At 36.8% G+C, this 13,155-nt stretch overlaps 1 protein-coding gene across 2 annotated transcripts in view; it reads right to left on the reverse strand.

The window, feature by feature from the left end:
* Window positions 1-13,155, reverse strand: part of LOC124137378 (high-affinity choline transporter 1-like) — a 100,477-nt gene that overhangs the window by 66,841 nt on the left and 20,481 nt on the right. The window contains exon 1 of one of the 2 annotated variants that reach the window (XM_046503648.2): window positions 9,400-9,617. The exons of the other annotated variant lie outside the window; for it this stretch is intronic. The gene's annotated coding sequence lies outside the window, so the exon portion shown is untranslated. Of the gene's footprint in view, window positions 1-9,399; window positions 9,618-13,155 lie in introns of those variants that run through there. 2 annotated transcript variants of the gene reach the window in all.

Below are 13,155 nucleotides of genomic sequence, written 5' to 3' on the forward strand. Positions count from 1 at the left end.
TCCTCTGGAGCTTTTTTAAGTACATGTTTAGAAAGACACACTCTCTGGCAAATTGGTACTTTTCTCAAGTCCTGGGAACACCACCTGAACTGGTTGCCAGTCAAAGATTATATTTTGTTATGATTTTCTTTCTTTTTGGAGTATGCAAACAATAAGTTTACAGAATATAGTTCCTAATCAAAGCTGAAAGAAACCTGTGCTGATTCGCATGCTCATTCAAGATGTCTGATCTTCATTATTGCATTGTAACTTCACCAAATTTGCAAACTTTTGACTTTACCGGTAGATGTCATTATGTGATATTCTTACCTCATGCGAATTTCAAACACAGGAAGCATTAATTTTCTTATATTGGGGAACTTTTGACTTTACCTGCAGATGCATTAAAGAATCATATCAAATCTTTTGAACGTTAAGAAGTAGTCAAAACATCATTCTTACCAATATGAATTTGCAATAGCATTCGTATTCTTGAATTTAGGTACTTTTCATCTGTGTAGTATACCCTAAGAATTTATGTGTAATCTTTTGAACTGTCAGAAACTTCACATAAGAAAATGAGTTGTAAGTTTTAGAATGTATCATTTTACTTAATCCACTGAGTGGACAAGGGCCAGATTATCCATGTCAGTACCTAAATGATAATCTATAAATCTCAATCATTCAAATACAAACTTCAAGTTTAATGCACTCAAAAACACAAAGAAACACAAGCTATCAAGCAAAAGCAACTGTGCTGAATATTAAATTCTCTCTAATAGGATAGATCTTGTGATATGTGTGACAAATCCTGGGAAATAATCCTTTTGTGCAGACCACTAGTAAATAATATGGCATTAAACTGTGTGCATTACTCCATCAGTCCTGTAGGCATGGCAGCATGATTGAGGAATTTATCTCTCAAATTTGAAATCAATACCAACTGCATACGCCCGTCCTGGGCCTCCTTCATACTGGGGAACATGATTGCCCAGCCCAAACCAATGCAACATGGAACGCTTTTGATGGATGTTTTTATAATGCAAATATAATACCTCCACCATGAAGGCCTCAAATTATGAGGAAATTGCACTTTTCCTGTCTTTGATTATGATGTATTTACTGAATAAACGCCACTCGAAGACAGAGGGTGCAGTTCTAAAGAATGTCTGTTGCCTATTATGAAAATCCTTCCATGGAAAATAACAAGCACTGTCAAAATAGTTGTGTGAATCTCATCAAGAATTGAAGAATATGCTCCAAACAAAGTTCTGACATTTAAACCCTAAGATATGTGTAAACAAAAGTTGACAATTACCGAATTCAAGCCAAACTTAACAAGATTTATTTGGAATATTAAAAAGTAATTCTTTCCCAGCGTGAATATGAAATAGCATTCATTTCGTTGAAGCTCGTCAATCACTAAGACTGATAACTTGTTGAATCCATACAACATTCTGCAGTTGCTATTGATTCTGCAGCTCTTTGATGGCCATGCAGGCCATAATATGTATTAGCTGATGCTGCAACATACGATTACCTCGTCTTTTCCTGTGGCAGTTTCTCTCCTGAAGGTCTTAGTTCTAAATCAATTACTTCTAACAATCAAGAAGCCTAGCCAAAATATCATTTGTAAAACTGCAAATATGACAGAATAATCAGTCACATAAAAATGCCAAAGGCATGTTAGCAAACCTGGGTCTTCAGACAAACCAACTGATAAATGAAACTATTGATGAAAAAAACAAATATGGTTGCAATCCTTGCTTCACAAATTTAACTTGTGGCTGACTGGTCAAATTTTGTTGCCTGGAATTGAAGACAAGCTGTGATTGGTATGTTCCTGTTTTTCTGATACTTCTTGTTCAAATCTATTCCATATATCAAGAAGAAAATCATATCAGTGTATTTAATTTGGCTGTAAAATAATTCTGGTGAGCTATATTTGCTTTAGGAAATAAATGTATGCCTCCAGTTTTGTGACTTCAAGGTCATCTGAACTTTACTGATGGAATCATTGGCAAGGTGATAGGCTGACCATATATATTACTCAAACCAAGTGAAGGAACACCCACAAGTGGAAGGCTGGGTGTGGCAGTATCCGGCAGCCATGACAGATTAAGTAGAGTCATATGAAGGAATTTGGTGTTCTTTAACTTTGTGTAAGTGACTCTCTACTCAGTTTGTCTGTTGCTCATAGTTGGTGGTTTATCTCAATCAAGATGTTAATAAACACCTTAATTATAACAAATGTTATATTTAGGCAAACACTTTCTTACTAAAGTACAGATTTTCATACTTTTTTAGGGTTGAGTCTCGTCCGGGATTCCAACCCACACTGCCAGAGTGAGGCACCTAATCGCCAGCACATAAAGTGGAAGCCTCGGTGGCTGAGTGGGTTAGATTGCTGACTTTGTGTGCTGGCGATTAGGTGCCTCACTCTGGCAGTGTGGGTTTGAATCCCGGACGGGATTCATCCCTAGAAAGTACAAATATCTGTACTTTGGCAAGAAAGTGTTATCCCAAATATAACAATTGTTACATTTGACCACTTTCTAAATGCCATTGTGTATTCATACCCCAATTATACTCAAAATGCCTCAGACTGACACAAGCCACTGTTTAAAACATCAAGACCTAAAATGGGCAGCAGGTGGTCCCCCTTTAAGACGTTTCAAGACGCGAATCACTCTCACGCTGTGAAAACAGGGCATTCCAACATTGAGTATATCTGAGCCTAGAGTATACATCACATGACTTCCCTGAATGAGAATACAAAAATATTACTTGGGATAAGTATCCAAGGCCCTTGTCATTAGTGTTACTGCATTTTTTAAGACATATATTGCCTTCAGTGGAGACAGTGCTCCATTTTCAGCATAGGTCCAGGTCCATGTAGTGTAATTAGGGCCGCGTGTGAAACATTTTCTCCATAAGAATCATGAACTGTTAGAACGATGTCAACCATATAGCTTGAGTTATCAGACAAACTGGTTTAGTCTGTCAGACAGGTCCTGAAATAAATATATCATATACAGTCTATGTGGCTTTAATATTTGGTAAGTCTAGATTACTGCAGATTCTGAAAATGAAGAAAGTCCCATATATTTTCTACTAAATCTTACTCTTAAAATGTATTTCAACAGATTGAACCAAATTTGCAATGACAGATAATTTGCCTGACTATAACCCATCTTTAAGGAAAACTCTGTCTCAATTTTTTTAGATATTCTTAATTAAATTAATTAGAGAATTAAAAAAAGGGGTGATATAAAATAATGTTGAAAGACAGCAATTTTAGTTTCACCAATTCAACACACTTAGACGCATTATTTCGCCTGCACTCATTGTGAGATTAGTTTAAAAAGTAACATCTTATTACACATTATTTTATGTCATTTAAGACTAAAAATGTTGTCTTGCTTCCAATAATATTGTTGGCATATTCATGCGTTAACATATGAATCAAACATCTGAATGTATCTTTTGTTACATTAATCTTTGATGAATGTACCACAGAAACTGAATGTTCAGTCATCCGTGACTATCTTTAATTCACACTTTCCTTCATTGTATCTCCTATCACTGACATCAAAATTCATATTATGGCAAAGGTTTTTTGCTGCTGGTTATTTTGGTGCTATCAATTCCATTTCATAGCCATGGACTTCAATTGAATCCAGTATCCAAACAGAATGCTAAATTAAACATTATCTTGGTGTGAAAGAGTTGAAAAGTTGGAACCTATGTTGAGCCCTTAACTTTGCCAATTACCTTACATTCAAAGACAAGCTTTTAACGAGTGTGTTGACTGTAATTATTTCTAGAAATCAATGAATTGCCTCATAAATGTTAAGCACTGACACATGAGATCGCCCACAATACTTCAACACGATGGGAATACTAAGGTGGCTGAAACAGATCCCTGGGGTTTGAAGAAATTCCAGACACGCATCGCCCGTTACACATGCGTACTAGCAGTACAAGACCGATCAGTGGTTTGCATGATGAAAGAGATTCGTGGTCATAGGTTTGTAAATACACGCACAAACGTATTAGACCAGAAACCAGTTATTGACTTCATTACCCCAGTCTTAACTGATTACTTAATGACTCCAAATTTAGACCAAAATGACAGATAGCTGCTGCAATCAAAAACACAGGGAAAAATCAGTTTAGAGTTTTTTGTCAAAGGAGACAGTGATTTGGTTGCTGGGCCAAATGCAATTAAAGTGAGATTTATTATGGGAAGACCTAACATCATCAGCAGACACACAGTGACATCACTTAATTGAGGGAACCAACATTATAAGCCCTTGACTTTAGGAGCAAAAACTCTTTGTTAATAAACAAGACAGGAGATGCTACGTCAGTGTTCAACATAGAACCAGGACAAGATCCGAGGCCTTCACTGTATGTCCTCAACAAGAACAGACTTGGTTAAACTCTCATTCCCGGCAGCAATCAAATATGTAAATTGATTGGTTAGGGCCATAGTCGGGAATTTACCAATGGTGGAGACCAGAGAATCAAGGTCACAGCTATGATGGATATGTTCTATTCTATACTTCAGTTGCCATGAATACAGAAGAAATCAGATATTCAAGATGAAAAGGAATTAACACAATTTAAATTTGTACTAATTAATCAAATGTGGTCGATGTGCTGATTTAGTTATGAAGAAGTCACACTTTTTACAAAATAATTCATTAAAAATTCATGCATTTTTTCATCATGTTCCAGTTACTAGCTACAGATATAAAATAAACCTGATTGTGGATATTTATTTTTAAATGCATTTGGTTTCTTTTCTATGGGAAAATAGAAGTTACTTCAAGAACACCTTATACCCTAAGCTACACATGTAAGATTATTTTATCTAGGACAGTAAAATCAAGAATGATATCACTACATTCATGCCAGGGTTTGGGCTTACATGTCCTATGGAAGCAGGGTTGACCCTTTCATTCTGCAGAATTTCTGCTTAAGGGAGACTAGACTCAAGCTAAATGGCAGTCAAAGCAAGTTTGATTCAACTCAATTGGTTTGCCTCCTAGCTCAGCATTAATGATGGAGGTTAATCTAGCAGTAAATGAATACACCATGTCTCAGTTTCTCACTGGCACTAATTACATTATCCAAGCCTAGCTAGCCCCTGTTCAACAAAGAGAACGTAGTGCTGAGATGATCATAACTCAATCATTCAACATAGACTTATGACAGTCGTAGCGTTAAAATGATCATAACTCCATACTTCAACATAGACTTATAACAATCGTAGCGTTAAGACGATCGTAACTCCATACTTCAACATAGACTTATGACAGTCGTAGCGTTAAGATGATCATAACTCCATACTTCAACATACACTTATGACAGTCATAGCGTTAAGACGATCATAACTCCATACTTCAACATAGACTTATGACAGTCATAGCGTTAAGACGATCATAACTAGATACTTCAACATAGACTTATGAAAGTCATAGCGTTAAGATGATCATAACTCCATACTTCAACATAGACTTATGACAGTCTTAGCGTTAAGATGATCGTAACTCCATACTTCAACATAGACTTATGACAGTCGTAGCGTTAAGACGATCTTAACTCCATACTTCAACATAGACTTATGACAGTCGTAGCGTTAAGATGATCGTAACTCCATACTTCAACATACACTTATAACAATCGTAGTGCCAAGACGATCGTAACTCCATACTTCAACACAGACTTATGACAGTCGTAGCGTTAAGATGATCATAACTCCATACTTCAACATAGACTTATGACAGTCATAGCGTTAAGATGATCATAACTCCATACTTCAACATAGACTTATAACAATCGTAGTGCCAAGACGATCGTAACTCCATACTTCAACATAGACTTATGACAGTCCTAGCGTTAAGATGATCATAACTCCATACTTCAACATAGACTTATGACAGTCGTAGCGTTAAGACGATCATAACTCCATACTTCAACATAGACTTATGACAGTCATAGCGTTAAGATGATCATAACTCCATACTTCAACATAGACTTATGACAGTCATAGCGTTAAGACGATCATAACTCCATACTTCAATAAAGACTTATGACAGTCATAGCGTTAAGACGATCATAACTCCATACTTCAACATAGACTTATGACAGTCATAGCGTTAAGATGATCATAACTCCATACTTCAACATAGACTTATAACAATCGTAGTGCCAAGACGATCGTAACTCCATACTTCAACATAGACTTATGACAGTCATAGCGTTAAGATGATCATAACTCCATACTTCAACATAGACTTAAGACAGTCGTAGTGTTAAGACGATCGTAACTCCATACTTCAATATAGACTTATGACAGTCATAGCGTTAAGATGATCATAACTCCATACTTCAACATAGACTTATGACAGTCGTAGTGTTAAGATGATCGTAACTCCATACTTCAACATAGACTTAAGACAGTCGTAGCGTTAAGATGATCGTAACTCCATACTTCAATATAGACTTATGACAGTCGTAGCGTTAAGATGATCATAACTCCATACTTCAACATAGACTTATGACAGTCGTAGCGTTAAGATGATCGTAACTCCATTCTTCAACATAGACTTATGACAGTCGTAGCGTTAAGATGATCGTAACTCCATTCTTCAATATAGACTTATGACAGTCGTAGCGTTAAGACGATCTTAACTCCATACTTCAACATAGACTTATGACAGTCATAGCGCTAAGATGATTGTAACTCCATTCTTCAATATAGACTTATGACAGTCGTAGCGTTAAGATGATCGTAACTCCATTCTTCAATATAGACTTATGACAGTCGTAGCGTTAAGACGATCGTAACTCCATACTTCAATATAGACTTATGACAGTCGTAGCGTTAAGACGATCGTAACTCCATACTTCAATATAGACTTATGACAGTCATAGCGCTAAGATGATCGTAACTCCATTCTTCAATATAGACTTATGACAGTCGTAGCGTTAAGATGATCGTAACTCCATTCTTCAATATAGACTTATGACAGTCGTAGCGTTAAGACGATCGTAACTCCATACTTCAATATAGACTTATGACAGTCATAGCGCTAAGATGATCGTAACTCCATACTTCAATATAGACAGTCATAGCACAATGATCACTTGGTGGAACAGGGCCCAGGACTAGATGTCGAGGAAACAGAGCCATTGTGTATTGTGCTTGCTGACCATGAAATCTTTGACAAATCATTTGTCTCCTAAATCAATGCAAAGAAATTATTTGACACTTTTCCCTCTTTTTCCCAATCCAAATCACCATGTTTGTATTTAATGACCAGAATCATACCAGGGCCATTCTGATCACCATCCAGAATACTGACAGGGCCTCGCAGTGTGACTGATGATAGGCTGTACACTTGTACAGTTTCTATTACACAATTAAACATCGTCCCCATGGGTTTTGCAAGGAGCTGTTCTACGTCATCCCTTATAATTGGAAACAAAACACTTTCTTGAATGGTGGAGCAGTCATACAGAGGTCGGGGACTTTTCTAGGGTTTGAAACTGAGTGCCCCTGGCTGGCAAATTGGGAAAAGCATTTTTCTGTATAAATTGGGATTTATTTAATGTTGTTATTTTCCTAAAATCTGAGGTTTGTTGTAAACATTGCATTCAGTGAAATAATGTAAAAATAAGCACAAAAGCCTCTTCGTCTCTATTGGTCCTGTGATGGGTGCTACCAGCAGAGCAGGACATGCTATCCCTTTCTTGAACGCCTGGTGTCATCACTGATTTTTAGAGATCCAGTGATATCATTTTCATCACTCTTTAGCCTTTTACGCCCAATGGAATCTGTCCTGGCAGATAATCATGCTCATTCTCTGGTGCTGATGTTTTACATAATATCTGATAACATTTCTTCAGGATGTCACAGAACTATGCAGTGTCTGCCCCCATGCACAATCTGCTAGACTTATTGTAAAACATCAGTCTCAAGAAATTCTATTCCGTAATATGGCAAATACTTCATCAATTTATGTCCTTTCCTTCTCTTGATCAAACAGAAGAGTATTTCTTTCCGAAAGCAAACAGAACTACCTGGCCACTGTTCTCACACAGATTGGCGGGACAATTACTAAATGTCAGTTTTAAGTTCCATACCTAAACATCACAGTTACTTCATCAGTTTATAGCCTTTCCTTCCCCTGACACTTGTCTGATAGTTCTTACATTCCATTAGCAGTCAGACAAACTCCTTTTTGAAATCACTCATCCTGATTAATGTTAAGTGGTATATTTGTCCACTAGGCCTTAGTTGAACCTTGATAATGATCTTTTATAAGTCTGGATACCTAAAACCTTTGACACTTGGAAAGAATTGGCTGAATAAACAAGATCTTATGATTTAATGGGATAATATCCAGAATAAAAATCTACAGTACCCCAAAGTCAACGTCTTCTTCATCTTTCAAATGATATTACATGAGGACTAGAACTGTTTGGACTGTGTACATGTCTATATCTTCTGAATAAACAAAACAATTTTGTGGTTATTCTTAAATTTAAAACATAAGGAACTTTATAACAAAATACCCCAAAGTATTCTCCTTAATCAACAAATTATCAAACAAATCACAAAAATTATTACATCATGTCAAAGATTTAACATGATAAAGAGACTTGTTTTTTACAGCATTCCTCCACTGCAGCAAAACAAAGTCTTATGATTCCTCGATAAGTCTTTCACATATTGATTATGGTCACTTTAAGTGTCAGTGCAAATCATTACATTGATTTCCAAACATATATTGATGAAACACACAAATACATATGAATGCATACAAGACATTGGCGAGGTAAGTCCCAATAATCAATGAAGGAAAAGTGGTCAAATACCAAGCAGAACAGAACTGAAATTTGAATACATTTCACATAAACTGTTTGTTGCAATTTATAAATCATAAATCTAGACGAAAGATACCTTGTCTTCAAAAAATAATCCTCCTGAAAATATTCCTGCTCTGTGGTTATGAATATGTCCTGGATAAAAAAGACTGAATGATTGAATACTCAAAAAATATTTCTCATGCCTTGCAATTAAGAAATATTTCATGGAAAACTAAAACAAAATACAAACCTATATCTGACTTAAAAGTAATACATTTGAAATGAACAAACATCTAAATCTAAGTATTCATTTTACAAACCTGACATTTGAAAACATGAGCAAATAGATTGGACATATGCCCAGAGACTTCACTCAATATATATTACAAATATTGGTCTTTAACATCCACCGATGTCCTGCCTGAAGGCAATCTGCAGTTCACCACGGTCATGCCACATTTCCAAGTATAAGAACATTACCCACTGCATGTCCCCAGTTTCCAATAACGACCAACAATCAAAACCAGATATAAATACCTTTGTCTGTCCTGGTAAGTCTGGCAATGACTGGCGGTGTAAACAATATGAAGTCTTGACTCAGGAACCTGATCACAAAACATCTACCCCCACCGAGAGAATTTCCTCCTCAGTCACCAACACTAAAGCAGGTTCCGGTACCACTAATCAGATAGCAGAATCACTACCATACCATCACCACAACACACGCCACCAACACCAGACACCAACACCGCCCAGACAACCAACACTGCCACAGACAACCAACTTTGCCAAGGAAACCATTCTAATATCCCCAATTATGTAATGTGAATAAAAAATTGGACAGATTAAAAGATCTGTTTTCCTTTTCCAGTATTGACCATGGGATATTGTCAATAGCAACATAGCCCCGCTTTGCCAGCTATAGTCAGGCTGCAGTGGCCGTGTTATTTGCTGGAGCCGACACGTGGCATTTTCTCACACTAATCAGGCATGTAGTGTATGAATGCACCAAATCATGTTGTGCTTTCCTGATAGATTCTTCTGCTTCAGCCCCTCAGCGATGATGAACAGGCATACAACAAACGTTGCTTCTAGGTACTAACGACCCAGGACTAATTAGACCCCCAACAACAATCTTCAGAAGCTATTTGAAACCTCTGATTCAATGACTACAGGACAAAAATGTCAGATACACACAAAAACTTAGCCAAACCTTGCATCCTTCCTTGCGGTATGCATTTTCACAACACCCAGTGCAATTAATCAAATACCATCCAATGCATACAAAGCTTAAGTTACGGTTAAGTAATAAACTTTTCATATCTATTGGAATGACTCTTACAACAGAAGATTTTCTTAATGAGGACAAAGCCCTTGTGGTTAACGATTGCGATTTCTTTCCAACCATATTGAGGCTTGCCAATTTCAGTTTGCATTTTTAAGAGCAATTTTGTCATGGTAAAACATGCTACTTTTCAACAATCATATGACTGAACTTGTATACTATCCTCCTGTAGAGGAGTAATATCCAACCACAGAGACTGAGGAGTGCAGTAGCCCTATACATTGCATTCTTAGTCGATATTATTTAGCCCTTTCAGTCCTGAAGCCTGAATGACAATTACCCATCCATGTAGTGCAGACACTGAATTACACACATTTTACACATCCAACATAATATTCCAGCCAAAAGGCATGATACTGATGACTCAAGTTGCATGTGTGATGGTATATTTTCTGTTCTCAGGTCACCGACATGGGTACAATCTGTGAAGCCCATTTCTGGTGTCCCCCGCCGTGATATTGCTGGAATATTGCTAAAAGCGGCGTAAAACCATACTCAATACAATACAATGTTCTCAGGTCAATAATGTATGGACATATTGTGCCCCTATTGACAGGAACTAAATCTGAACTCTTCCCGGAAAGTGTCAAGGAATGTATACAAAAAACACTTTAAGCCTCTTGAAACGCCTCATTAGACTGGCTTGTTGGGTGGAGGGGAATGCTGGTTATAGGAACTTCTTGAAGGGGTGTTTTCAATGATATAAATGGTAACCAAAAACAGGTAACCAAGCTTGTCTCAAATAACTTTCAGTAGCAGTTACATTGATCTGGAATACACAGTTTGACTTGTCATGTTCATACTGAGAGAAATGCAACAAAATATCATCTTGTACATGGTTTTGAATCAGAACACTGTTTAAAATTCAGTGATGCTTGACATCAAAAAGCTTACAGAGACATGAAAAAGGAAATATTTCTTCACATGTGAATCTCAAAATATCTTTGGATCATATGCCTCCTAGTTTGAAATGTTTCTGGTAATGACATTATACAGATCTTCAAGCTGCACACCTATCTAAAATCTGTCACCACTTACAAAGGCAACTCTGATGTCTTCATAACTGCATTAGTTCTATAAGAAAGGTTGTCTCTTTGATGCAAAAGTTCCCTTTTCAGTTCAAATATCATTATCTCTGACCTTTAGACTAAATGTCACTTGTTCCTATTGTTTGCTTGGAATCATGGATAACAGACGCAAGAAGTGGTGAGCAGACGCACGGAGTGGTGGGCAGACATAGAGAGCATACGCCCAGACTGGATGTGAGAAAAGAGCAGCTGTACTGACCGTCTGCCTTCAATCTCTCTGTATAAATCATTGTGATAAACATTAAAGTCAAATGGCAGGCAAATGATTTCAATACCGAATAAATCATTTATGAAAAAAAGAAGAATGACAGACCAGAGCAAGAAGATTCATAATTGAGTTATATTCTGAGTGCTCTGCGAGTCATGATCATGCTATTAAAATTTCCTTTCATAGAAAAATTGTTCCCATTAACTTGATATTCACAGAAACAATTTCTCCTGGAAATATAATTTCTAACTTAATTCAAAATCATCCTTAATCCGAAAACAAATATGGAATAATGGAACAAAGTAGATGCTTGTGTGTTCATTTGTTGTGATGTGAAAGTATTTCACTCAATTGCAAATACAATGACCCAAAATCTTTGAAAGTTTATCCTTAGTTTGCTTGACTAGATTTAGAACTTACTATGATGATGAGTTGATAGGAATTAATGACATACCTTACAGCAGAGTGTTGGAATCTCTATGAAGATGGATAACAATATCAGCCGGCCTGCAGGCTGGCATCAGTATCTGATCCTCTCCTAGCACAGCCCCACATATTGCATGTCAGGGGGCCATTTTGTCACCATCTCTAAGCCTTTATGATGGGACATCTTCCTCCAGAGGAAATTGACTCGGGTAAAAAATTGATTTTGACTACAAAAACGACACAGTCAAACTGATAGGTTGGTGTTTTCTTAGTCACGCTTGTCAGGTAAAAAGTCAGAGCATGCGATGACACAAGATGAGGCCACGTTTGATACAATACAGGAGGGAGATGGTTTGACTGCTTGAGACAAGTCAGTTGGGCTGATGTCGGAGTAAGGCGTATCTCTTTCTCCACACGCTGTAATTAGTGTGCATGCACTCACTGGCTTGTCACATTACAGTTTACACGAGGGCCATGACTGACACAACTTCATCATCAACTATGTTAGCCTCCTCACAGACAATATTCTATAAGTTTGTGTCAAAACATCAATTACTTTTATTAGATTTGAGTTCTGATTTTCAATAGTTGTACAATCACATATCAGTCCTCTGATTTTTTAGTACATACGTGTTGAATAGTGACATAGTGCACACACTGTTGGCGTATGGACAAGACTGGCTTCACAAACATGTCAACATCGCAATATTGTCAGAAAACATTTGGAAGGATAGAACATGTTTATTATTTTAATTCGTCCCCACCTCAGTCTGGAATTTTTCATCAAAACAAAAAGAAGATCGACTTAGTTCTAATACTTGACTTAAGTTTACTCGGTAAGTTGCAATTTGAGAACCCCCCTGGTAAATATAATGTCAACACCAGAGAATTACCATTCTCGATTATCTGCCGAAACGGATTCCATTGGGTGTCAAAGGCAAAATTGGTGCCAAATTTAAATGAAAATTATAATTTTAAAATAATATGATATAAAAAATATATCATATAGACCATGCCATAAATCTTCCAGTAGAAACTAATACAAATTCTCAAGATTAGTTTTCTCTCCATAATCTATTTTGAGGATTGCCAGGGCAGACATTGAACCCAGTAAGCATAGTTACTGGAACTAGGTGTGTGGCTCTGCCACATGTGATAACCTATTTGAATACATGATGGAACGGTCACTTCGCTATTGCTTGGCTATCAATTCATATTCTTCAAGA

Source organism: Haliotis rufescens, unplaced genomic scaffold (genome assembly GCF_023055435.1).
Source record: "Haliotis rufescens isolate VD_foot unplaced genomic scaffold, xgHalRufe1.0.p SCAF_80, whole genome shotgun sequence".
NCBI classification, from domain to species: Eukaryota; Metazoa; Mollusca; class Gastropoda; order Lepetellida; family Haliotidae; genus Haliotis; species Haliotis rufescens.